This window comes from Apodemus sylvaticus, chromosome 3 (genome assembly GCF_947179515.1).
Source record: "Apodemus sylvaticus chromosome 3, mApoSyl1.1, whole genome shotgun sequence".
Classification (NCBI taxonomy): Eukaryota; Metazoa; Chordata; class Mammalia; order Rodentia; family Muridae; genus Apodemus; species Apodemus sylvaticus.
Window position 1 is genome coordinate 72179019 of NC_067474.1, and position 25182 is coordinate 72204200.

At 42.3% G+C, this 25182-nt stretch overlaps 1 protein-coding gene across 8 annotated transcripts in view; it reads right to left on the reverse strand.

Moving 5' to 3' along the window:
- The window catches only part of Lpar1 (lysophosphatidic acid receptor 1), a 118036-nt gene that overhangs the window by 76137 nt on the left and 16717 nt on the right, over positions 1-25182 (reverse strand). The window lies entirely within an intron of this gene.

Consider the following 25182-nt stretch of genomic DNA (forward strand, 5'->3'; position numbering starts at 1 on the left):
GCACAGAGAAATACACGGCACTTACACAGGTTTTGTTTTCTGAGGAGGTTATGGGTAGTTAAATTTTCTGCTAAAAAATAAGGTACTCAAGTGAAGTAGCATGGACCAGATAAAACAGTTTATCTAACAGCTAATAATAATAATATAATGAGGAGGAGGAGAAGGAAGTGAAGGAGGAAGAGGAGAAAGAGGAGGAGTAGGAGGAGGAGGAGGAGAAGGAAGGAGGAGGAGGAGGAGGAGAAGGAGAAGGAGAAGGAGAAGGAGAAGGAGAAGGAGAAGGAGAAGGAGAAGGAGAAGAGTTAGAAGAAGAACTGGACACCAGGCACAAAGGACAATGTCCCCAAAGAAGTAGAAAAAGATAGTGCCCTGTACAATGGCCACAACTCCATCCTGACTCAAAATTTCAGGTGAGCTGAGAGTGTGGCTCAGGGGTAGCATGCACAAGGCCCTGGGTTCAATTTCTATACCTTTAAAAAATGTTTAAAAGTGTCCAAGTTTCAGTACAAAGAAAAGTCATGTGAAACACAGGGAAATTAATAAGTTAAAAAGATAGATATATGACACTCCAAGGAACTCTAAAAAACTATGGCTCAAAGAACTGATTCTGAGAAAAGAGAAAACAAACAATGGCTTGAGAGAAGGACTTTCCTTTGTGTATAAACAAAAACTGATCATAGGATGCATTCGAGAAAGGTGTGAGAGGCAGAGAAATGCCACCTGAATGGCGAGAGAGGCGGACAGATGCCACCCGAACAGGGTGAAGGAAACAGTGCTCACTCAGTCTCTCTACCATCAGTAAAGCTGGAAAGTCATGTAACTCACGGGTCACTGGGTATAGCACACAGGGGCATCAAAATATCAGTATCCAACAAGGGAGAAGTATAGTCTGGCATCTAATCAATATTTACCAGCCACAAAAAAAGAGGCGAAAAATATAACCAAGATGATGGGAAAAAATCACTTAATTAAATTAGATTACAGCTGGCACACGGATGTTAGAGTTATTGAGCATGTTCAGTATTACCGCCATGTTCCAAATGCTCAGAAAGCTAACAAGACCCAGGAAAGATATTAAGACTCAAAGCAAACTTCTAGAGACCAAAATTTACTTTTACATACATACATGTGTGTATATATATATATATATATATATATATATATACATACATACACACATCTATACATATACACATGCATACATATATCTATAAATATATATCATTGAATGGTTATAACAGAAAACTTGACATTGCAGGAAAAAATAGTGACACATTAAAAAAAAATGTACAACCTAAAACACTTAAAAGGAAAATATTTTAGGAATATTAGTGAACTGCAAGCCAGTTTCAACTAGACACAAAGATTGTATGTAAATATACCAGTTTATTTTGCTAATACGAAAGATGAATAATAAAAACTAAAATGTACATACATAGCTGGGCGGTGGTGGCACACACCTGTGATCCCAGCATTCTGGGAGGCAGAGGTAGGCAGATTTCTGAGTTTGAGGCCAGCCTGGTCTACAAAGTGAGTTCCAGGACAGCCAGGGTTATACAGAGAAACCCTGCTCTCGAAAAAAAAACAAAATTAAAAAAAAAACCAAAATAAATAAATAAATAAGATGTACACACATGGATTATAGGCAACATATATAAGAATCTCAAAATTCAATAAGGAACAAACTCGTTTTTAAGAATCTGAGCACTTCACCTATGTTACTATACAGATAAGAGACAAGAAGATCAAATTAAGAATACTCAATTTAAAACTACAACAAACTACTACTAAGTATCTACTAAGGTGAATAAAATATAAAAGGCCACCCTTAGTAACTATTGGCAAGGATATGAGATACTTTAGCCCCCAAAACTACAGGAACATCAGACTAGAAACAGCTGAACCATTTCTTTCCAAGTTAAACATACTCTTACTATTCAGCCCAAACACTTCACTCCTACTTACCTACTTGAGAAAAGAAAGTCTACACATGCAGGTGGTAGCATTATCTGTGATATCCAAACCCCAGAAAGAGCTCGAATGTCAGTTTGCACATGAATTGATAAATTGTTGTATGACAATTCACCAAATGAGCTGCTGATATGCACACCGACATCTATCATTCTCACAATAGTTAAACCAAATGAAAGATGCCAGATGAAACACAGCACTCTCCGTGTAATTCGATAAACGTATAGAAATGCAGCACAATCTGTAAGGATTGTTTAAGTGGCTGCCAGAGAATATAAGGGTGGGCTGACATAGGAAGCATTTCAAAGAGATAGGAGAAAATTCAACCTGTAATGGATATTGTCCATTTATTTGAAACAAAGCAAGGGAAGCCAAATGCAAGGTGACAGAAACAGGTAATAAGGACAGATCCATGAGAAGGCAGCCATGAGCACATGCTGAACCTGAACGGCAAAGGTACAACCAGGAGAGAAGGAGTGAGAGATCTAGACTCTGGTTTTTCAGTATCAGTGGAACCAAGGATAGGTGTATTAGGGGAGATAAAACCCAGATACTCATGTGTACTACGCAAATCTAATCCCACTGAGCTACCTCCTCAGCCCAAGGATAAGAACAAATGTGTCCTCATAATGAGAGTGCTGTGAGGTCATATGTCAACATCAACAACCAGCACAATCAGCATGTGCATCTTGGAATACTGTTCTCAACTGAAAGAAGAACTGTATGGATCTAGAGAGATAAGAACATGATGCCCATGGCCTGATCATCAAGGAAACCACACAACTCAGGTCCAATGAGTCTGACCATTGCTTATATAGGCAGAAGATTTGGGCATCATCCAGGTTTGCAATCAAGTAGAATGTAAGAGTTGGGTTACAGAGGCTTCCACCAAGACTTTAGAGGAAGGCCTGGGAGGGCAGATACAGAGAGAATATCTTATGTATTGTATGATGGATGCATCACCTGTCAATTAAAAAGGCTGTGGCCGATTGCTTAGGCATAAAATGGCAGGAGGGACATTTGGGAGGAGAAAGAATTCTGGGATAGAGACAGGTGGGAGATCAGCCCAGGCAGATGTGAAGAGATGGACACATGGTACCTGAGCACAGGTAACTTAACTAGCTGCATGGTAGAATGTAGGCTAAAATTAATGGATTATCTTTAGTTAGCGATCTAGTCGGGGTAGAGATATGGCCAAGGTATTTGTAAATATATTTTGAGTCTGAGTCTTATTTCTGGAAGCATGGGACTGGGAGGCAGAATGAGGCCTAACTTCTACAGACAAGGAATGTGTAACAAAATTGAAGTTACCATGTGCTATGCCCGAGTACTACATATAAAAGAGATAAGTATAGTTAGGGCAGGTGTATACAGCACAAGGTTATGAACTGAACACTTCAGATGTGTTCATGAACACTGGATGTGGTCATGGTAATCTGAGACAGCATGGATGGAATGCAAAAGCCAGAAGGTAATTCAATGTTAATGGTCTGATTTGATTGGCTATATTTTTGACTATATGGAAAAGTGTCCTCATTTATGACAAATACATTATACAGTATTCCAAGCACAGTCTTGAATAAATATAAGCAATTCACTCTTAACTGCTAAAATAAAAGGTTCTTCACACTCTGTGCTATGCTTGCAAGTTTCCTACAGGCTTGAGAGAGAAACAGAATCAGGAGTGGAGGAAATAAAAAGACCAGGGAGAGTCCTTTATTACTGAAACATCTGTGATAAAAATGTTTGTAAATGGAAGTATTCATATTTTGCCGTACCAACCATAAGAACAGACAAAGCCAAGAATAAACTTAATTTTCAAACTGGGCAGAGGTTCCTGTTAAAATTTACATTACCATGCCAGACACACATGGGCCTGGTCTTAGAGAAGACAAGAAAAGACATCTAAGATGAATTGCAAAGCTTAAGAGCATGTTGCCAAAAACTCAAGTAGGACTCCTGGAAAAGGAGAAGTCTAGACTCAGAAAGTACAGGCAGCCACAGACCACCAGCCTTGGCTCTGTTTTTAAAGGCCACAGACATATTTAGTGTTAGATACATTTACGTTTGATACACAACAGAGAGATCATCCAACCATGTGACCCTCAGGACTTCCGTTTCAAGAATCTAGAAGAAATGTGGGAAGGTGCCATGATCTTTGAAGACAGTAGATTATGGTATTTCTTCTGCCTACCAGAAGAATAATCTCTTCCAGATGTTGCTCAGCCCACAATGTGCTATTCAAAAATACAAAAGCTCTGTTTATTTTCAAAGTTCTAGAGCCAAATGAGAAACCTAGCTTCCCTGAATAACCTCCTAACAAAATGGAGATAAAAGTTAGCTTTAAAGAAAATCAGTATACGACCTAAAGCTAACATATGCATCATGCCAAAAGTTTAATAATAACAAAAAATGTAGAATACAAACCTAGTATCTACTTCAGTACTGGGAAATAATGAGGTGCTTCATTTCATTTCCTTCCTCTTCCCAGGATGCACCACTCTACTTCAGTGAATTCCCTTTACAAGTACAAAGGAGAAACTAATAAAATCGAGCATTGTGCTGGAGTGTCAATGATTCCCAGCTGGGCATAACATACATTCCCATTTCCTGAGGATTCACACATATGATTTTACCAACTTGAAGGATCAGTAAGGACAGCCTGGCCTGGCCTCACTTTGTATGTGTACATGTATAAGTTCACATGTGAGCAAATATACTGTGTGTGTGTGTGTGTGTGTGAGAGAGAGAGAGAGAGAGAGAGAGAGAGAGAGAAAGAGGGGGGAGGGAGGGATGGAGGAAGGGAGAGGGGACAGTGGGGGGGAGGGAGAAGAGGAACGGGGAGGGGGAGGGGGGAGGGGGAGGAGAGGGAGAGAGTGAGAGGTGGAGAACCACCTCAGCCATTGTTTCCCAGAGGAAGTCCATTGTTGATTGAGACAGGGAAACAAGGTCTCTCCTTGGCCTGGATATGCCAACCACACTATGCTGGCTGGCCAGTAAGCCTTAGGAGCCTTCCTGCCTCCACTTCCACAGCTGGGTCATGAGTACGCGCCACCACAGCTGGGTCATGAGTATGCGCCACCATACGCGCCACCACACCTGGCTTCTTTATGTGTGTTATGGCTCAAACTCAAGTCCCGAGAGTTTGCTCTGCGAGTGTTTTACGGCTGAGCTGCCTTTTCGATCTGACATCAGTTTTTCACATAGCAATCCAACGAACTGCATTCCCAGCATGGCCACTCTGCTGAAGAAACAAGGGAATGGATACAAAGAAAGCTAAGTGTCTCTGACCATTTTGCAGTGATTTTAGTAACTAAGAGAACAAAGATAAAAAGTGGGGCTTAATGGTATGGCTAGCATCCCAGTTCCTACTGTCCCTGTCCGCTATAGCCCTGTAGCACACATATAATAGTGATACCTTTGAAGATAACTGTTAAAGCTGTTTATCAAGAAAGCCTCAGAAAATGCAGAGGAAGAAGTACCTCCCCTTCTTTATCTAAACAGACTGTGAAAAGATTAGTAAAACCCCAAGTGTCACCGAGTAAGGCTCCACCCACGGCAGCATCAAATAAAAACCAAATGGAGACCTAAAATCTGAAAGGCTTCAAACTGTCTCATCATTAGCCAGAAAGGTACCACCCTAGGCCAGAAAGCTCCAGGAGGCTATGGCAAACACACAGTAAATGCTGCACAGACCCAGGGGGGACTGATGGCCACTTTGAAGAAGGGCTACTGTGCTATGATGATAGAAAGCAGTCTGGGACAGGACAGGGGTAGTGGGGGGAAGCTGAGTGGCAGGAGTGATGGAGGGGTTGCTAGCTAGGGTTACAGAGCACTTGCCTAACCATGCAAGGCCCTGGGGTCCATCCCTAGTTATGTTGGGGTAAAGGGTGTTCCCGAGCTAATAAGTAATTGCCTGAGATAAAATGGGGAGAAGAAACAGCCCAAAGGCCTTTTCTCCCTGATCAACACTTTCCTGAGGCTGGAAAAGGAAGCAGTGTATCAAGTGGCCTGGGTGAATGCGCCTGCTGCTTGAACCCAGTGATAAGAGATTTAAAAAAAAAAAAAAAAAAAAAAAAGCCAAGCAGCCAGCAAAGCTGAAATACCTTAAAGTCCAATCCAGCTTTGTCTCTGTCTCTTTCGTAGGTGCAGGTGTAGTGTTTTCAGTCTTCTGGAGCGGGGGATTAAAAAAATAATAATTTAAAAAGGCCACCTTCAAAAAGCCACTCAGTTTTCTTTGGGTTGGTGTCTAGGGAGGTGACCAGCACGACAAGCAAAGACTGTGCTCCTGCTGGGGCCTAATGATTTCAGGATGGCGCTTGCCCTCAAATCCAGGATACATGAACTCCTCTCAGCTGGAGTTCGTAGCACCACACGGGTTTCTTTTGGCCCCAAGCCTGCACTGCAGCTGTTTGTACTTATGTGAGGTATGGTTTATTTTGAAACAAAATGAACCAGATTTTCCCCCTCTGCCTTTGTCTCTGCTTGGTACTGGGAAGCATTAACTCTTTCCCAGTCCAGCCAATCAGATGGAAGGAGACAAGGAAAGACACCAGCACAGAGCTGAGACAAGCTCACCAAGTAGAAAACTTACTTCAAAAGTAAAGAATAGACCCTCCACTGGCCGCTTAGTTTATCTCCAGTCAGGATACTGAAGGTGATATAGATTTTCATTTTTAAATTGCAAATTGGGGGCTGGCAAAAGAGCTTAGCAGCCAAGAGTGTTTACTGCTCTTGTACAAGACCAGGATTTAGTTCCCAGAACCCATATCAGACAGCTTACAACCATCTGTAACTCCAGTTCTAGGCCATCCAATGGCCGTGTCCAGTTTTCAAGGTCACCTGCATGCATGTGATACACATATGTTCACTCACACAGGTACACATATATACATAGACATTAAATAAATAAATAAATAAATAAATATTTTTAAAAGTAAGGTTTTTACCTGAGATCTCTGAAGACTAAATCAAAAGAAGAAACAAGTTGTATATTATTGAGAAAGAGGAAAGATACTGAGAGATCTACTAAATCTTGGTAAGAGTCTCCCCATGTATGATACAAAATACATAAAGATATTAATATGGCAATCTTATAGCAACTCAGCAAATACTAAAAAATTAAAAAACTCATCATTCTCAGTTGCCATAATATACACATAAAACAAACACTAAACAATGCAGATTTAACCAAACAATGACCAGTTTTAACCTAGTAGGAGGACCAAGATATCTACATTTTTAAGGTATCTATATTTCTGAAATGTCCTTAAGTAATTCAGAAGCAAACCTTAGACTACATACCATTGTTTGCAACTTGAATTCTTTAAAGATCCCCAGTTGGAACAAGTGGCTATGATGTACACAATAGCTCCTGAGTGTTCCATTAGGACAAAGTGAGAAATGGAGTGTGCTCTTCCAGAGAATATAAAGCACTGATTCCCAGACCCTGCCAAGACCTCCTGACCCCTGCCCTATGGATGCGACCTAGAATCCAATTTTCACAGGCTCTCAAAGTGAACTAACCTTGAAAGCCAGCTGTGCATTCAACCAGTTCTCAAACTACAAGTGTCCAAGTGTCCACTCGAAGGACTCTTCAGAAACAGGTGGCAGTCATCAAACTGCTGGGCTTCTGACTCAGGAGGTATGGGCTGGGCCTGTGGACACGAACTTACCAACTAACTCCCAGGCCAGGCTAGTGCTGGTGGTCCTGAGTTCACCCAAGGATCTACTCACTATACTGACCATTTCCTAGATCAAGGCCTCCACAAGGGCTTGCACAGAACAGAGAGTAGACAGCTCAAGACTGTGAGCAAAAAAAAAAAAAAAAAAAAAAAAAAAGTCCTATGTATATTTAATACCCAGTCTAAGAGACAAAAATGGGTATTTTCTCTTAACTAAGCAAAGTGGACTGTAACCCAAACTGAGGGCCATTTCTAAAGACTGGTAGAAAGTGTCTTGGGAGAAAATTTCTGACTCATTCAGTGAAGACTTCAGCTGAAATTCTAAAGGCACCATCCTGAGAGTAGGTGTTGCCAGGTATAAGTCTTGGATACAAAAACACTCAGCCAAGAGCCTACAAACACATGGCTTTTTAATAGAGCTTAACCAGAAGAGACTGTCCCCACATCCTCACGGGTTGGCCCATAGGATGAAGTGGATGGAGGCTGAGCATCTTACTGGGAGAGGCTGCTGCAAACAGCAGCTTTAGACAAAGTCAGCACAAGCTCTCCTCTGCAGAATGAGCTGGTCCAAAGGTCTGAGGTCTCCCCAATTCATATCCTGTTCCTGAGCCCGAGATCATATCACAGCTCGACTGGAAAAGGCAATTCTAATTTACACAAAGGCTTTTTTTTTGGAAAGTTATTAGGTTGAATTTTTAAAAGAAGATAGAAAATTGTGGACATGGGCAGCTCTTTTGTCATTTGTAGCTTGCATGTGATCTGTGGAAAGATAGTTCCTATATATCACATTCTTCCCAGAGCGACTGCATCAACCCTTACGAACCAGTTGAGTCTAACATGTTTCACACCAGCTCAACAGAGATAGTTCATTAACGTCAACAACTGTAGTTAATCACTAAGGCCTGCAAACATTCGAGTAAAGATGACATCATCCCCAAGTTGCCACAGAGCACACCCAATTTCTAGTGAAAATACAGATAAGCAAAAACAAAAAGACCAAAACCTCCAAACAGCCCCAAAGCCAAGAACGGCGATTGAGAGGAACCTGGGAAGGAGCTGAATTAGCAGCAGTCAACGGTCAATGGGAGCTGCAGTTGCTGAGAAGAAAGAACAGCTGGATCAGAGGGTCAGCCCTCCTCACTCCTCCTTACTTGCCAGAATATGAGGTCCTCCCAGACAAAGTCACGAGCAGCTTCCCCTATGCTGCTCTGATTCCTGCAGGCATGCACAGCTAGCTCCTTTATCAGTGCATTTGCATTGCCCTGGACACCACCATGCCTGAATGGCCTCCACACCAAATGTAGTTCTCATTGTTGCAAAGATCAGAAGTCTATGATCCATCAACACTAACAGCAGAGCTGGGTACTGATGTGAGACCTTGGTGATGCCGAAGGTCTAGCCACTGAACTCTCACAATTCACATACAACAAAGAGGACACGAAGGACCCACCTTTTGTAAAGTCACCACCTCTCCTGAAGGTTCTACTCTCCTGACTTAGTCACCATCTCCTAATGTTATTACCCTAGGGATTAGGATTTCAATATATGAATCCAGGAGATGGGAAAGGCATAAACATTACTGTATTTCCCCTTCTCTGACCAGCATCAGATGCTCTCTCTTAAGTCAGTTATCACAACAAATAATCCATTGGTTGGTCCACAGCCTCCTAAATATGGCAGGTTATGTACAGGAAAAAGATGATTTGTGACTCCAGAAAAACGGGACCCACCTTGATTAGAGGCCTTGATAGGGAAACAGAATCAGGGGGTCTCTGTTTAGTAGTCAGGCACCGGCCTGCAAAGCATCATCTTTGCCAGCAGTACAGCTGTTCACAGTACAGGACTACCAGCCTAAGTGTAAAGACGTGGGTCTACCCAAAAGACCTGTACCACTCCCACAGGCCAGGACTCCACCGCCAACAATGGAACAGTTTTAACTTCAAAGTCTAAAATGGCAGTGTCTACTGTGGTGGCCACTCACCTCAGAAGAGTGCAAAAACATTGGAAAATCACCCACAAAAAAAGGTGAAACAGTAGAAACCTTTGTTACCTCTCAATGTGATTGTCCCTTTATCTCCCCCAAGAAAAGCCGTCTCTAAAATGCTATCACTTAGGAATCAAATTTAACTCTAGCTTAAATATACCAAAGGATGATGTAATCATTAGAAGTTTCTTTCAGTAGGTTCAGAATGAACCCTTTTGAGTGCATTTGCTCTTATTTTTCTACAGTTAAGACCAAACATGTGGTCATGCTGGACTATTCTGAATAATTCCCATTAAATATGAATAGATTTGCCAAGAGAAGGTATTTTGTTTATGACAAAAGAAAAACAAGACAGGAATCCTATTATTATGCTTATAATTCAGCATAGCTCTCGATAGCATGGTTGAGTCATTCAAAAATGCAATTGGCTTATGAGAAGTAGTACAGTCAAACCATCCTTCTTTGCAATGAAATGATCACTTATATTCAAAATCTGGGAGTCTATGCAAACCCAGTCTGACTTCTAGTGGTAATTCTCAGAACCAAATTATCTTTGGGAACTGATAAGGGTGGTCAACATCCCAGGATCTAGAATCACCAGGAGACAAACTCTGGCATTTCCAAGGGAGTTTCTAGATTCTGATGGAAGGAGAAGATTCGTCCCAAATGGGAATGGAACCATCCCAGGGGCTGAGGTCCTGGGCGGAGAATCAGGGGGATGAGATGAGCACTCACTCATCTCTCTCTCCTTCCTCACTATGTGATGTGATGGAGGCAGCTTCTGCCTGCATGACGTAATCTCAAGCTGTGCCCCCAACAAATGCTTCCTGCTTCCTGCTTCCTTCCTTCCTTTCTTCCTTGTACTGTCAGGTATTTTGACAAAGCAATTAGAAAAGTAACTCATCTATTATCTAAAACAAATTAAGAAAGCAGAGAGGCCTGACCTGAGATAGATATAGATATATATATATATATATATATATATATATATATATATATATATATATCCTATGATGATTAATCTCTATTGTCAACTCTTGACTGGACTGAGAAGTGTCTAGGGTCACTGAAGATGCTAGATGTGTCCATTGTGTGTTTCCAGAAATAACTGGTATGTAGGACACTTCTAGGGGGAGAGCTTTTGGAGTAGAAGCAGTAGCAAGGGTTGAACCTAGGGTCTTGGGCACATGAGGCAAGCACTCTCTCTGTCCCTGGGCTTCCACAGGCCCAGTTTCATTCCTGAACCCTATACTGTGGGTTATCTGTGCTAAGACTCCTGTAGGAAAAGCTGCCAGTTTCATGAAATAAGACAGACAGGCCTTTAAAACTGTGATTGCCCTTGAAGGTCTTTTTGACTCCAAGAAGTAACCACCAGTCTCTTCCACACCAAGGAAAGTCAGACTCAGCTCATGATTCCAAAGACACATTTTTTAAAGCCCATTTAGAATCCAGTTTTGAAAATAAACTTGACAGCTTCTCAAAGAATAGATAAATAATTAAAACCCACTGGCTAGAAATGCCCACATGAAAATTCATATAAAGGATACCACCAGTGGTGGAGTAAGATTTAACCTTCAATATATATCCATTTTGTCTCAAAATTAAATATCTTAAAGGGAAACAACAGTGTTTTTTTCTTATTTGTGTCTTAGAATTTCCTCTCTTCTACATTAACAGGTCAGTTTACTTGATATAATATTGCTATTGCAGCTGATTAAAAACAGTAACAAATCACTGCAAGGGCATTCAGTTCCAGGGCCAATTTTAGTGAGGTTGCTGATATAATGGCAGCTCGTCTAATAAAGCTTTTTCCCTTCCTATTTTAAGAGGAAGGAGATTCTAACATGTACTCTGCTCCCTCCTTGCAAAACCATCACCTATGAGAAACCAATTCGATGTGCATCTTAATTTGTGCTAATTGTATCACAGCAACACAGCTAGGAATTCCAGCAATGGGGGCGGAGGTGGGGCAAATACTCATTTTATTTTACCAAATAATACTCATGACATCATCATATTCACACAAACCCAGAAGAAGTATGACCTGATACAGAAACAGACTTAGGAAAGGACTTTGAAAACGTGGGGAAACTTCCCTGCAGTGTAACCACGAGGAGGATGAGAGTGCCACAGTGTGGGTCTTTTCTCGAGAGCAGATGGAAGTGACTGAAGTGAGGATAAACCAGGCAACTAATATCATAAATAGAGACAGAAATTTTTCTGCCAAGGATAATAGAACAAAGTAATGTAAACCATCTATAATTAAAGTCCATCTCCTGAAAGAGGTGTCTATCCAAAGTCTAAGGAGCTCTCTCTATGACTTCTCTTGAAAAGAAGTAACACTGGATATGAGAAACCAAATTTGCATGCCCAGCTCTTAGAATCACAGAGTCCCTTTTAAAATGGAAATCTCTTGTCTTGGGGAGTCGATTGGAAAGTATTTAAATCACAGAATTTAGACTTAGTGGACTTACAACTGGCCCAATCCCTGGAATTTAGTAGGCAAGCTAGAACATCTCCCATAGAAGGCACGGTTCACTGGTAAACATTCCAATTGCAAGCAATAGGTGGCAAGGAAGTATCCTACAATCCACCACCTGGGACACTTCATGTAATTCACAAATAGAAGGAATGACAAACTGAAAGAGGAAGGGATGTGAACAGATTTATAAGAACATGGGTGTCTCTGGGGAAACCTTAGGAGTTTTGCTAATTAAAAAAGAAAAATCTCCTTCCTTTAGGAAGAAGGGTATGGTGGTTCAGATGAACCACCTTGTGGTACATTATGGCATCTTTAGACTGTGCAGCCTGTTTGGAGGAAGTATGTCACTGAAGTCAAACTCCCCCAGTTTTCTCCTCTTCCTCTTCCTCTTCCTCTTCCTCTTCCTCTTCCTCTTCCTCTTCCCCCTCCCTTTTCTTCCCTCTCCCCATCCCCATTCCCTCCCCCCCCCGTGTGTGTGTGTGTGTGTGTGTGTGCGCACACACACACACACACACACACAAAATGTGACCAGTAAGCTTCCTGCTCTGGCCACACCTTGACTGGCATTATAGTCTCTCCCTCTAGAACTGGCAGCCAAAATAAACTTTTTCTTACATTGTTTTTGCTCATGGTGTTTTATCACAACAACAGAAAGGGACCCTACAGGATATAAGTAAGGTGAACAATTCCTTTAGGATTCCAAGCCTGAAAACAGTGGTAAGCACAGAACGGGTAGAGTGACACAAGGTTGGATGCTGCATGGTGGGGTCAGCAGTGTCTCCCCATCTCATAGACGGAAAATGTGATGGAAATGAGGAATAGGCTTAGAAGCAATACTGCAACAGTAACATCTTACTTACATTCATTTTGGCCACTGTTCCAAGTGATGTGTAATTCTCACAGGTTAGTACTGGAGTTGAATTAATTGTTTTAATAATGTGATCGTAACAATTCAGACTTGGGAGAAAACATTCGATAAATTGTTGCATAAAGATGAAGCCAAGGCTCTAGCATCCACTGGACAGGGAGCAGCCACATCTTTCTATGCCATAATCATGTGTTAGATGCTCGTCTTGCAAACCTGGACCTTCCCATGACAGTCAAGGTCAACACTTTTGGCCAACACTGACGTCACAAGACATTTCTCCCACCCACTCTAGTTCCAGCTCACCCTGTCTCTCATATATATATAGTTCATTTCATTCTCTTTTGTGACTTTGGCCTTGTTTCCTCAGAATACAAACATGCTAAAATTCCCCTTAAGAAACAAGAAACGAAAAATGCTCAACTTCCTCTTTCCCCTCCCCCAGTTCCATCCCCTCCCCAGTCCTTCCTGCTTCAAAGCCGGGAATACTAAAGACACTGGGTTTGTTGCTTGTGTACCCTGCATGTACACTTGGTTAATGTCCCCACCCCCACCCCAAAACCTTTGAGAAAAGACCACTTGCCTCTAAATAAGGATCTATCTCTGCCCTTCTCTTGCTTGGTCCTTCAGTGGCACCGTACACAGTCAGTCCCTCTCCTTTCAGACTTGTCTACTCAGGACACCATGGCCCCTCCATCCTTCCTTATTCAACATGAAGACCGTTTCTAGGGCATCTTTGCAAGGATCATGAAAAGCCAGTCCAACCCTAGTCTTTACTTACCTTTTCCCAGTCTACGCCTATCCATTTTCTCTGCCAGTCTTAAATATAGCAATGAATTCCACTTTTACACATTTTTTAGGATGATGACTCTTAAATATGCATACCCGTGGCAGGACATTCTCTAGTATTCCAACTGATCTGTCTATCACTTAAGGGCTTCAAATATAGAAACACTCCATATCCAGTACTTTTCTTGTGCCAAGTATGTAGTTAGATCTTGCCAGTTCTACTGGTCACTACATTTAAATCCATCATGTCTCCTGTAGCATCCATTGTCACTTAGCTCAAGTCACCTCCCCTGGACAACTGTAAAGATATTTAATCTTCTTTCTTAGTTTGCTTCTCTGGACTCTTCTAATTTAACCTCCCATGATCTAACCTAAAACCATGGAAATTTTCTCTACTGTCAAGGATCAGAAGGGAGGAGGCTAACATCAAGATGTTCCCTGATTTAGACTCTGCCTCATCCACCAGCAAGTCTTCCATGGTTGACCAACAAAACTACTGAGTTGCTAGAAAACACCAGACAAATTCATGACTTTCCATGTCCTATTTTCACTGATTGGAATGGACCTGTCCATTTCCCATCTACAAAATGGAGTCTTTATCTTTCAGTCTTCCAGTGAAGTATTTTCTTTCCTCATTCACACACACACACACACACACACACACACACACACACACAATGCCCTCAGCAGGGAGTTGGCAGTACCCTCCCGTATGCCATCACCTCTGCACCTTGTACAACAGCTTTAACCACACTAACCTATATCATCCAGGCATCAACACTTGGACCCTGAACACCTTCAAGATGGAGAGCACACTCTAACTAAACTTTCCATTCAGATGTTCAAACAGGCTAGCCTACTATCAGTGATCTGGCAAGATTGCTAACTAAGAGAGGAATGAAGACATTTGACCATCAGGAGTAAAATAATGAACTAAAGAATTGACTTAGCCACAAAGGCAAGTATTTAAACAAAACGATTTGCCTGGAATGATGGCACATATCTCTAATCTTAGCACTTAGGAGGGTGAGACAGGAGGACATGAGTTTGAGGCCAGCCTGGGCTACACATCACCAGTACCAGTTCAGTGTGAGCAACATAATAAACTTCTGTCTCAAAATTTAGAAATAAACAAAATGGCCCATCACTATTCCCTGACCAGTGAATTACCCAGAGTTTATGTATGCAAAGTATTATATCACACAAGAAGCAGAGTGTTGGCAATATAGTCCCCCAGGTTTCCCAAAGTCACTGGCAACACAAGAACCTCCTAGTCAACTCTATACATTCCAACAGTCACAAGGGATAAAGGGGAAATGCACAAACCATGGGGAAGATGACTCTAAAGAATGGCGAGGCTCTGCAGAAACCTTCTTCCTCAGCACATCTCTAAATCCAGCTGTTCTTTGGTGGCAAACCACCTACACCACACATATTTCAGACACACACACACACACACAAAGACACATAAAATCTGGTTCTATATAAACTATACCACTAAGTGATACCAAGGCAAGCAACTTAAAACCTGCAGTGTCACTGCAGGAGAACTAGATATGATAATAAAGTCTTAAGTGATCTAAACAAAAATTAAATGTTAATAACATCTTAATTTATGGAGGAGTATATTTTATCATAATGCGAAACCTTAAAAAATAAAATGTTAAGGAAGGAAACTAAAGAAATGCCTAAAGGTACTTTATATTTAAAAAAGGAAAGAAAGGGGAGGGAGAAAAGGAAGGAGGGAGGGAGTGATGGAAGGAAGAAGGGAAGGAGGGAGGGAAGGAGGGAAGGAGGGAGGAAGGAAAGAAGGGAAGGAGAGAGGATAGGGAGTACCCAACCAGAAACATGCTTTGTATCTTAGATAAACTACCAATATCTTGAAAGTTGTGAAAGCAAGTTCTTTATTATGAAATATATGGAATAAACAAAAATAAACTGTTAAATGATAACCCCAATAGAAAATTTGATAAACACAGACAAGAAATATATATGTGAAATACAAAAAAACTGGTCATCAAACCCAGAAAAAAACTGTGCTTTTTGATTGATCAACAGAATCTAAATCTAAATTTAAATCTACAGTGTGATTTCTCCCAACCCACTGATGATTTTTATCAACTTATCCAATAAGGTGTGGAGGTTCCGTGAGACAGGGTTCTTTCACTCCTCCCGGCTGCTCTGGCGCCCTCTATAAAGAATCAGCTGCATACTCTTTGACCCACCATTTCTACTTCAAGATATTTACTGTGGGAGGATAATCAACCATTTAGACAGGCATATCTATATGAGGGCATCCTTACAGAACCAACCCTGAGACCAAAAAGCAATGGGACAGACTGGGGAACAGGATTATTTGGTAAATAAAACTTTATTTCACGTGCTAGAGAGATAGCTCAGTGGTTACAAGAACTCATTGCTCCTGTAGAGGACTAGACTCAGTTCCCAGCACCCACACGGCAATTCAAAACTGTAACTGCAGTCCTAGGGGATATGATACCCTCCTCCAACTTGCAAGGGCCATGCACACGGTGTGTATAACTAACTCATGCAGCCACACACAGAGATACAGGTGAAAATAAGCAGATCTTTTTTAAAAAATGCCTTCAGGGAATGAAATGTGTCCTACTGTAGACTTCTTTCCAGGAATATTAAAGAACAAATATCCTGGAAATCCTTCCAACATTAAAGCATATGAACTTGTGGAGTATATGTATGTGCAATATGAACTTGTGGAGTATATGTATGTGCAATATGAACTTGCGGAGTATATGTATGTGCAATATGAACTTGCTGAGTATATGTATGTGCAATATGAACTTGCAGAGTATATGTATGTGCAATATGAACTTGCTGAGTATATGTATGTGCAATATGAAACCCCAAAAGCAGCCACCTGTGTAGTTTTCAGCCAGCCAAGTTGGCAAAAGTAGCGAGTCTCCAAGGAAACAATATGTCAACAAATCAGCTGAGGTAAAAGAAGGCTGAATGCAGCCAATGCTGAGATCCCAAAACCCCGTTAACTGTTAGGTCTGGTGTTTGCAGACAGAACTTAGACTGTAGAATCAGATCAAAGATGTCCGCAACAAGCCCACCCAGTGAACCAGAGACATGACCACAGACTCGCACCACAAGGGAGCAGGCCCAGAAGTGTGACTGCCTCAGGACTTGGATGAAAGTTGCAAAGAATCTTCCCTGAGAACTTATAGACAAGCATCTGCTATTAATTAATCAGAGACTGAGATTAATCCTATTTGTCTGGCCCACAAAAAACGTCAAAGGGAAAATTGAAATTGTAGTGCCCGTGGGTTAAAACAGAAGCAAACACATATTCTTTCCAAAGAATATGTTTTTAACTCAAGTTCTTGATGCCTGGAGGGAAAGAAACACACAGATGTATGCAGGCATGGGGTGGGGTCAGACTCAGGAGGAAGGGCTGGAGGCTGGAGAAGAAGCACAACACATCTGGAAACAAGCCAGCACATACCAAAGTCATCAAAACCAACAAAAGCAAAGTCCATATATACTAGAGTTGTCAGAATGGCTTATAAAATATTAATCTTTTAATGAGAGAAAATTATTAAAAGGATGGTAGATTTTAAATGATTCCATTTGAAAATGGGACAGTTGAGTTGGCTCAGAACCATACAGGTGCTTGCCAAGCCTGTGACTGAGTTTGATCTCCCAAGAAGCATGGTGGAGGGAGAGAAGGAACTCCACAGGCTGTCGTCTGACCTCTGAAAACACGCATTGCTCTTGTGCACCCTCCAACCACCCCCCAACACAAACACAGAAACACGTAAATACATGTTAAAAAGTGGAAAATGATCCAAAGTTTCCAGAAATGAAAACTCAAAATAAAACACACAACAGGGAGCAGCTGGAAAAAGAATTAATACACTAGAGTTTTACTGGAAAGAAATTACACACCGCGGTGAAAAGAATCTGAAAGTAAAGTTCAGATGCAAGAAGCTCTGCAGCCTCAGAGACAACTAAGAAACCCAACCTACAGAAGCAACAAGAGTAAAGAAATAGACCAAAACCAAAACATCCCAGATTTCGTGCATGGTGGTTCATGCCCGTAATCCCAGCACTTGGGAGGCTGAAGAAGAAAGATTTCCGTGAATTTGAGGCCAGTCTGGGATACATAGAGTTCAAGGTTAGCCTGGGATGTAGAATGAGGTATGTCTCAAAAAATAGGTCCCAGAATTGGAAGACGATATGAGTGTGGTAACTGTGGGGTGGAGCTTAGAATCCTAACAATGAGTCCTCAGAATCAGAAAACAGGAACATCAAAAACAAAACAGAAACAAAACCAAATTCCTAGACCACTGATTAACACAATACATTTGATATGCTCATCTTTGAGTATGAGAATTCTCAAGTCCAGAACAAGCAACGTGCATGCAGGTCTCACAAACCAGCCTGCTGGTAGTGCTAACAGTACCTGTCTCTGGTGTCTGAGTTCTCTTCTTGCATTGGTATCTAGGGGGTGGGGAGGGGACTGGGAGAACAAGAAAGCCAGTTAGGGATTCTTGATGTTGACACACATCTGGCATCAATTTTGACTCTTGGGAACCCAAGCAGTGGAAGCAAAAGGACCAGAAAGCAAGGTAGGAGCTGAGGCCACCTGTCTTAAAGCACGTAAAAATTTACAATTCCCAGCAGTCACAGGGGCAAAGTCAACATTTTCTAAGGCCTTTCAAGGCAAGGCAGAAGAACAAATACCACCAAGAAAAAAAGACAGAGATGAAAATGTTTGCCTGCTGGTTCTCTTTTTAATGACATCAAAACTGCATCAGATATAAAACTTTTTGGTATCCTTGAACTTTCTGGAAGTCACAAATCATAATCACCGGTAGTAAAAGCTCAGACCACAGGCAGAGAGCACTTTAATGTGACCTTTAATACATACTATTATCTAAAGATAGGAAAACTTCTCTGACTACTTGAGCTCACACAAAATAACACGGCTTCCCCTCTTCTTCCAGAAGCAGACCTCTTCCCCAGGCAAAGAACAAGAGCACCAGAATTCAGAAGAAAGTTTAAATGTTTTCTACCCAGCTTTTGCCTGGTCTTTGAAAGAGTGACTTTGGGATTCTGTCCAAATTCAGAGGACACGACAGGGAAAGATCAGGCCATCAAAGACAATTGTAAAGCACTTCACTCCTAGAAACATTACAACCTGCAAATAGTAAACTTCAAAGGCAAACGAGAACTATCCTGGCATTTATCACGTGTGCATACGTGGGTGATGGGTGTGTCTGCTTGGTTTTAATGATCAATTGTCTGCAGTTTTACTAGTCTTACCCCAGCACTGGTTTCCTGTAGAGTGTTCTCAGCACAGTTTATGCAATGGTGTTGATTATAAAATTTAATACAACTTCTCTCACGACTGGAAAGAAACTGCTATAGATTACCTAGTTCCTCTTCTTATCCAGGGTTTTAATCCTAACAGAATATCTGCTGTGGAAACTCTGGTGAGTCCTTCAGTTACAGGAAGCTCACTACCTTCCAAGGCCAGTGGTAAGTTCCTTGGGCAGGTCACATAGGACAAATTCTTTCTTAAGAAAAGTTCAAGCCATGGTACCTAAAAAGGCCACCAAGATGGGAAAGGGATGTAGCTCAGTGGAATGGTACTTGCCTATGATGTGCACAGCCCTGGGTTTGATCCCCAATACCATAAAATAATAATAATAATAAATAAAAACAGCTAGCAGTTCTCCTGGATTCAAATTGGATCGATCAACCTTCCAGGCTTATCAGGTGAGGAAGTCAAAGATGACCTTGAGGGTTCCCTTCTCTCCTCTTTCTCTTGACCCTACTTCTGCTTCACAAAGGTTTCCAACTCCTTTTTGCTCTCACAGGATAATATTATTTCTTCCTAAGAATATCTATGTATGCAAACGCACAGCCTCTTTTAAGTCCACAAAAGCAGCCACGAAGTACTTGGTGTGCCTTGTGCATATAGCTGATGAGATGGCTGAGGGCACAGTAGAGTACGGGTGGTCTTGTTGCCAGTTCAAAGCTGTCATCTAAAACAGGCTTCTAAGCCCTTCCACTCCCCCCACTCACAGCGCACAGTGTATAAAGTTGGTATAAAAATTAAGTGATCGCCGGGCAGTGGTGGCACGCACCTGTAATCCCAGCACTCTGGGAGACAGAGGCAGGCGGATTTCTGAGTTCAAGGCCAGCCTAGTCTACAGAGTGAGTTCCAGGACAGCCAGGGCTATACAGAGAAACCCTGTCTCAAAAAATCCAAATCCAAATAATAATAATAATTAAGTGATCTATGGATAACAAATCATAAAGAATATACTTGTCTATATGGAGAATGCCTTTAAATATATATATAGTACAAAATTCAGGAAGATCTGTCACCTCAAGCCAAAATTCCTTAGAGCATTTTGAAAGAAACTCAGGTTACCAGTTCAAACAGTGATGTTAATAACCCGGCACTCTGGGACAACAGACTCCACACTGAGTAATGCATGGGGAAGCATTATGAGTCTATTACCGTGGTGGACCCACTACGAGTCCATAAGAGAACTTGATACATAGAGAAAAAGAAAAACATCTTACTACTGACATCCATAACGTACTCTCAGATCTGAGCTGGGGTGCTCGAGGCAGCTCTGCTGTCACGATGAAGCATGGTAGCCCATGTGCTGCAAAGCGCGTGCTTAGAGAGACAGGGTTGCGGTAGTTTGGAATGTGTTCAGTGGTCTGACCGGATGGAGGGTCATGATCTGCTTTGCAACAAGCAGGGTAAGAAGGTGGTGTCTCAGATGTGGAAGAATGAGGACAAGGCAGTGAACTGGATGGGGCAGGAACTGCTAGAAATAAAAGCACCCATCACGCTTTGATCACTTCACTTTGTGACTAAAATTACAAGTCTAGAGGGAGAGAGAGAGAGAGAGAAAGAGACAGAGACAGAGATAGAGAGACAGAGAGACAGAAAGAGACAGAGAGAAGAGCGGGAGAGAGGGAGGGCAAAAGGAGGAAGGAAACTGACCATAGAAAAAAAGAATTCCTCTACTACACCAGGCCAGTAGATCTGGCCTACAGCCTGTATGAAGTCTAAAATGTCATCCTTTCAAGTCCGACTTTCAAGTGTTTCTGTGTATCAGCTTCATACATTTAGTATAGCCATCTCCCCAGATAAGCAAGTGCAAGCTCAACACAGTCGATGGCTGCGACAACAACAATAATAATAACAACTATAGCAATGATAATAATAACAATGATAATAGTAATAACAACAGTAATAATAACAATGATAACTGTAACAATATAATAACAATGATAATAATAACTATAACAATAACAACAAAAAACAATGATAAACAACAATGATAATAATAACAATAATAGATCTTAAGGGGTCATTTTTCTATGTTACAAGATGAATACTGGATTTCCTTCTTCCCATATCAAGATAGTATTCAAATATCAAATACAAAATGTACCCATATAATCCTTTCTGTCTCTGGGGTCCTAGTTTTCAAACCTGCACTCAATACTTGAGTTCCAAATACAGATACAAACTTTAAGCAAACCATCCAACCACAGAACTAATTCTGAAACTGCCCAGGACCAACCACTCCACAAGCAAGAGGTGAAATGCCAACCCTCAAAACTGCAAATGTAATAACCGTGACCCTGACCATGTGGCAAAATACGAATCCAATTAATGTCACCTTAAAAATAACTGAAGCAGCTCTTCCCTTGTCGGCCTTGATTGCCCATCCTGGGACTTAGAAGCCAGCCGGGTGGCGGGTGGCGGGAGACAGAAGAAGACCAACACTCTCTGACCATTGTACTCCCTGACCCCGAGTGAACCCAGGGAACTGTATTAATGGATTCCTAAGGCCTTCACAGAGACCATAATCTGTCAAACATTTACAATTACAAGGGGACCAATAAAAATAGAATTGCTGAATAGTTCCTTTCCAGTTCACTCTGGTCTTTTGATTTAAAAGAAAATGTATTGAAAGGAAGGAAAACAGTGCCTTATCCCCCAAAATAAAATTTCGTTAAAATTCTAATACTGAGGGGGGGAACCTCCAAGGTTGTCTAGTGAACTGTCCTTTTCTGTCAAGGACAGTTTCAACAAAGCTAGCAACTTTCCTTCTCAGTATTTCCTCGAGTGGCTCTTCACCTGGTCATCCAGTCACCCAGCATGTTCTGGGACACCTCCAACTCTCCTATTCAAACCGAAGCTGGGCATCCGCACCGCTGCTTACACTTGAATACCCAGTCTCTGCCCTGGAACATCAAATTACCCAGCTTCCTGGCCCCTCCAGCAGCTCACCTTAGGCCAACCTCAGATCTCCCAGTGGATGCCCAGCCTCAACGCATGCTCAGTCCTTGAGCCCCTCTCCGCCGCCTGCTACCTCCCACAGTCCTTTTCTGCTAGTCTGCCCTTTGACATGACCATCGATTAAAATCTACACTGCCGCTCTGTTCTCTTTCATGGCCACCAGAGACCCCTGTGGGAAGGAATAAAGCAGAGACAAGATAAGGCTGTCGTTATGAATCAGTGCATTCTAATCCCAGTTGAGCCCTAAAGCTGTCGTTTCCCTCGGCTCTCTCCATTCCATCACAGTGCCTCTTCCCTCCGAGAAAACCCTGTCTTCAGGTCCACCATGACGAAGGCAGTGGACAACGTTATTCTCGAAGTCCCGCAGTACTCCCTCCCCGCCTCCCTGCTACCACCCACCGCACGAATGACTTGGGATGTTCTTCTAAATCTCCTTCCTCTCCAGTCTACGCACCACATTGATCCTCTCGATCTTGGGCACACAGAATCCCAGGGGCTGCCTCGGCCTCCAGACTGTCAAACGAGCTCAAACGAGGATTCCCATCCATGCTATTTTGTAAAAGCCTGCCACCTTGCAATTTATAAAGTGATCGATAATTGGTTATCATCGGCCAGGATAGCCTTACTCCTATAATGTGACCCTCCTCCTCGGAGTGTCTTCAGCATGTCCCACCCTGGTCACAGGTTCACACCGTCCAAAGTGAGCTGCTGCTGGTAACGCCCAGCGCCGCACAGAACTGGACCTCAGGGAAAGAGTGCAGCTTGTTAAATTCCGTTAAATTCTGAGAGCTTGAACTTGCTTACATTCCGCAACTATCAAACATACGATTTTGTACAAAGTAGTATTTCTAGGCAATATCCTGAAAGCTGCCAGCCCGTCCGTCCTTCCACAAGGAATGTGGGGTATGCAGCAGCACCCCCTCAGACTGAGGCGGCACAGCTACTTGTCTGAACTGTCTCCATTCGGCTCACAGTTGGCTTTCCTAAGATAAGCGTCGGCGCTGTGCCAAAGACCTGTCCTGAACAACGTGGCTTTTTCAAAACTCGACTGTTGGACTCACACTAGTGTCTTGAATCATGGTGGTTCATGGCTATAACCTCAAGCCATGGGAGGCTGAGGCAGAAGGACTGCTATCAGTTCCAGGCTTTCTTGCGCTACTGTGCAAGACCTTATCTCCAAAAAAAAAAAGTTGATGATGATGATGATGATGATAAATTGTGTTTAGAGGCACTGCCTACTCCTTTAAACTGTCTACGGTTTAACAAACCACAGAGAATATCATTCATGTGTATGGGCTCTCTGGACCTTACTGATTGTCCTGTCTCTGTGTCAGCTACCTGGAAGGTTAGGTCAAATGTTTGGTTCTTTTCTAATGAATGGGCCGGACCCTGAGATGGCCTTTAGTGTTCGTCTCTGCTTACATTTACACATTCGCTTCCTCATGCCTCCTTTCCTTCCTATAGTCATTAAAGATTATCATATCCAGTAGTAAGATACATACATGACTAATCTCAAAGATCTCAAGTGTTACACCAAATCTTCCTTGAGCTGTCTCTCCATTGTTTTTGAGTTCATGAAGACAGCCTTTTTTATCAACGTTGTCTAGGGGGGAGGGAGGACACATTGGATGTCAAGTGTGTGTTTCCCGTGACTACTTCTGATAGCGGATGAAATGAGGAAGTCATTTTAACAAGCTGGTTGTAAGGCCGCAGCATCTCTGCATCCTGGAGGAAAATGAGGCTGGAGCACAGGAGCACAGTACGGGTGCAGACAGGCTTTGGTCTGAACCCTGTAGTGTTCAATTTAGGATACTTGTCCCGATTTTAAGCATCCAGTCCATTTGTGTCACGAGGAATATTTCACCACCATCTGATAAATGACTCCAGCGAGATACTAAACTTCTCATGGCTGATCAAAGTCAGTGAGTTCAAAGGGCAAGAGACCAAAGGACTGCAGCTAGAGATGTTCTCAGGGCCACATCAGTCAGTAGGGTCCTGTGGCAGAGGATCTACAAGTGAGGGCAAGGCCCCTTCCCCTCCCGGCCATTTGAAGACTCACTACTAATAGTGAGTCATTGTGATCATTTTCCTCATTCTAGAGTCACGTTTTGTTCACGCTGATGTTTGTTTTCATTCTCGCTGTGCCGTCTGAAGTACAAAGTGTGAGCGGTCTTGGATATTAGTTTCATCATTACTGACACTGGCTAGGAAAAACCGGCTTTGTGGTGTAAGACAGCAAATTCTGTCTCCAGGACCACACTCTAAAGAAATCACCTCAGAGTGATTATTATCAACTACTAATAAATATGGATCAGTCAAGAAAATGTTCCTCTTGCCAGCACAAGGATGGGCACACACACATACACACACACACACACACACACACACACGTGCTCCCTGCAGAGATGGACAGCCACTGAGTCTAAGTAAGGCCCTTTTGAGCTGTGTCACTAAGCTGGTGGCTCAGGAGGACAATGCCTGTGCCTGGAAAGGATCAGCAGAAAACATCCTAAAAACCTGACAATGGCTTTCTCTCAAGAAGAAGGATTATGGCTTCCCTTTTTCTCATTATACTCTTCCATCTCCTACAGTGAGTTTAATAAAAGTTCAAGGATAGTTTGGGTACTTGTAAACCAAGTGCTATAGCTCTCAATTTAGTGTGACTCCAGCTGTGCAGGGGATATAAAACAACTATACAGAAAGTTGTGGGCAAAGTTTTCTTAAAGATAGTAAAGAAGTGGAAAGGACTATTCCTTTCCAATAGTAAGATGGTGGATGTCTTTGTTAGGGTTAGCACCGCTGTGATGACACTAGCCACGACCAAAGCGACTCGGAGAAGAAAGGGTTAATTTGGCTTCTGCCTTGTCACAGCCCTTCTTCACTCAAGGAAGAGCTCCCTGGAACTCAAACCCTGCAGAAGCCTGGCAGCTGGTGCAGAGCCCAGGGGAGAGTGCTGCTTAGTGGCTTGCTCCCCATGGCTTGCTCAGCCTGCTTTCTTAGAGAACCCAGGACCACCAGTCCAGGGATGGCTGCTCCAACAATAGGCTACTCCTCCCTTGTCAACTACTAATTAAGAAAATGAACTGC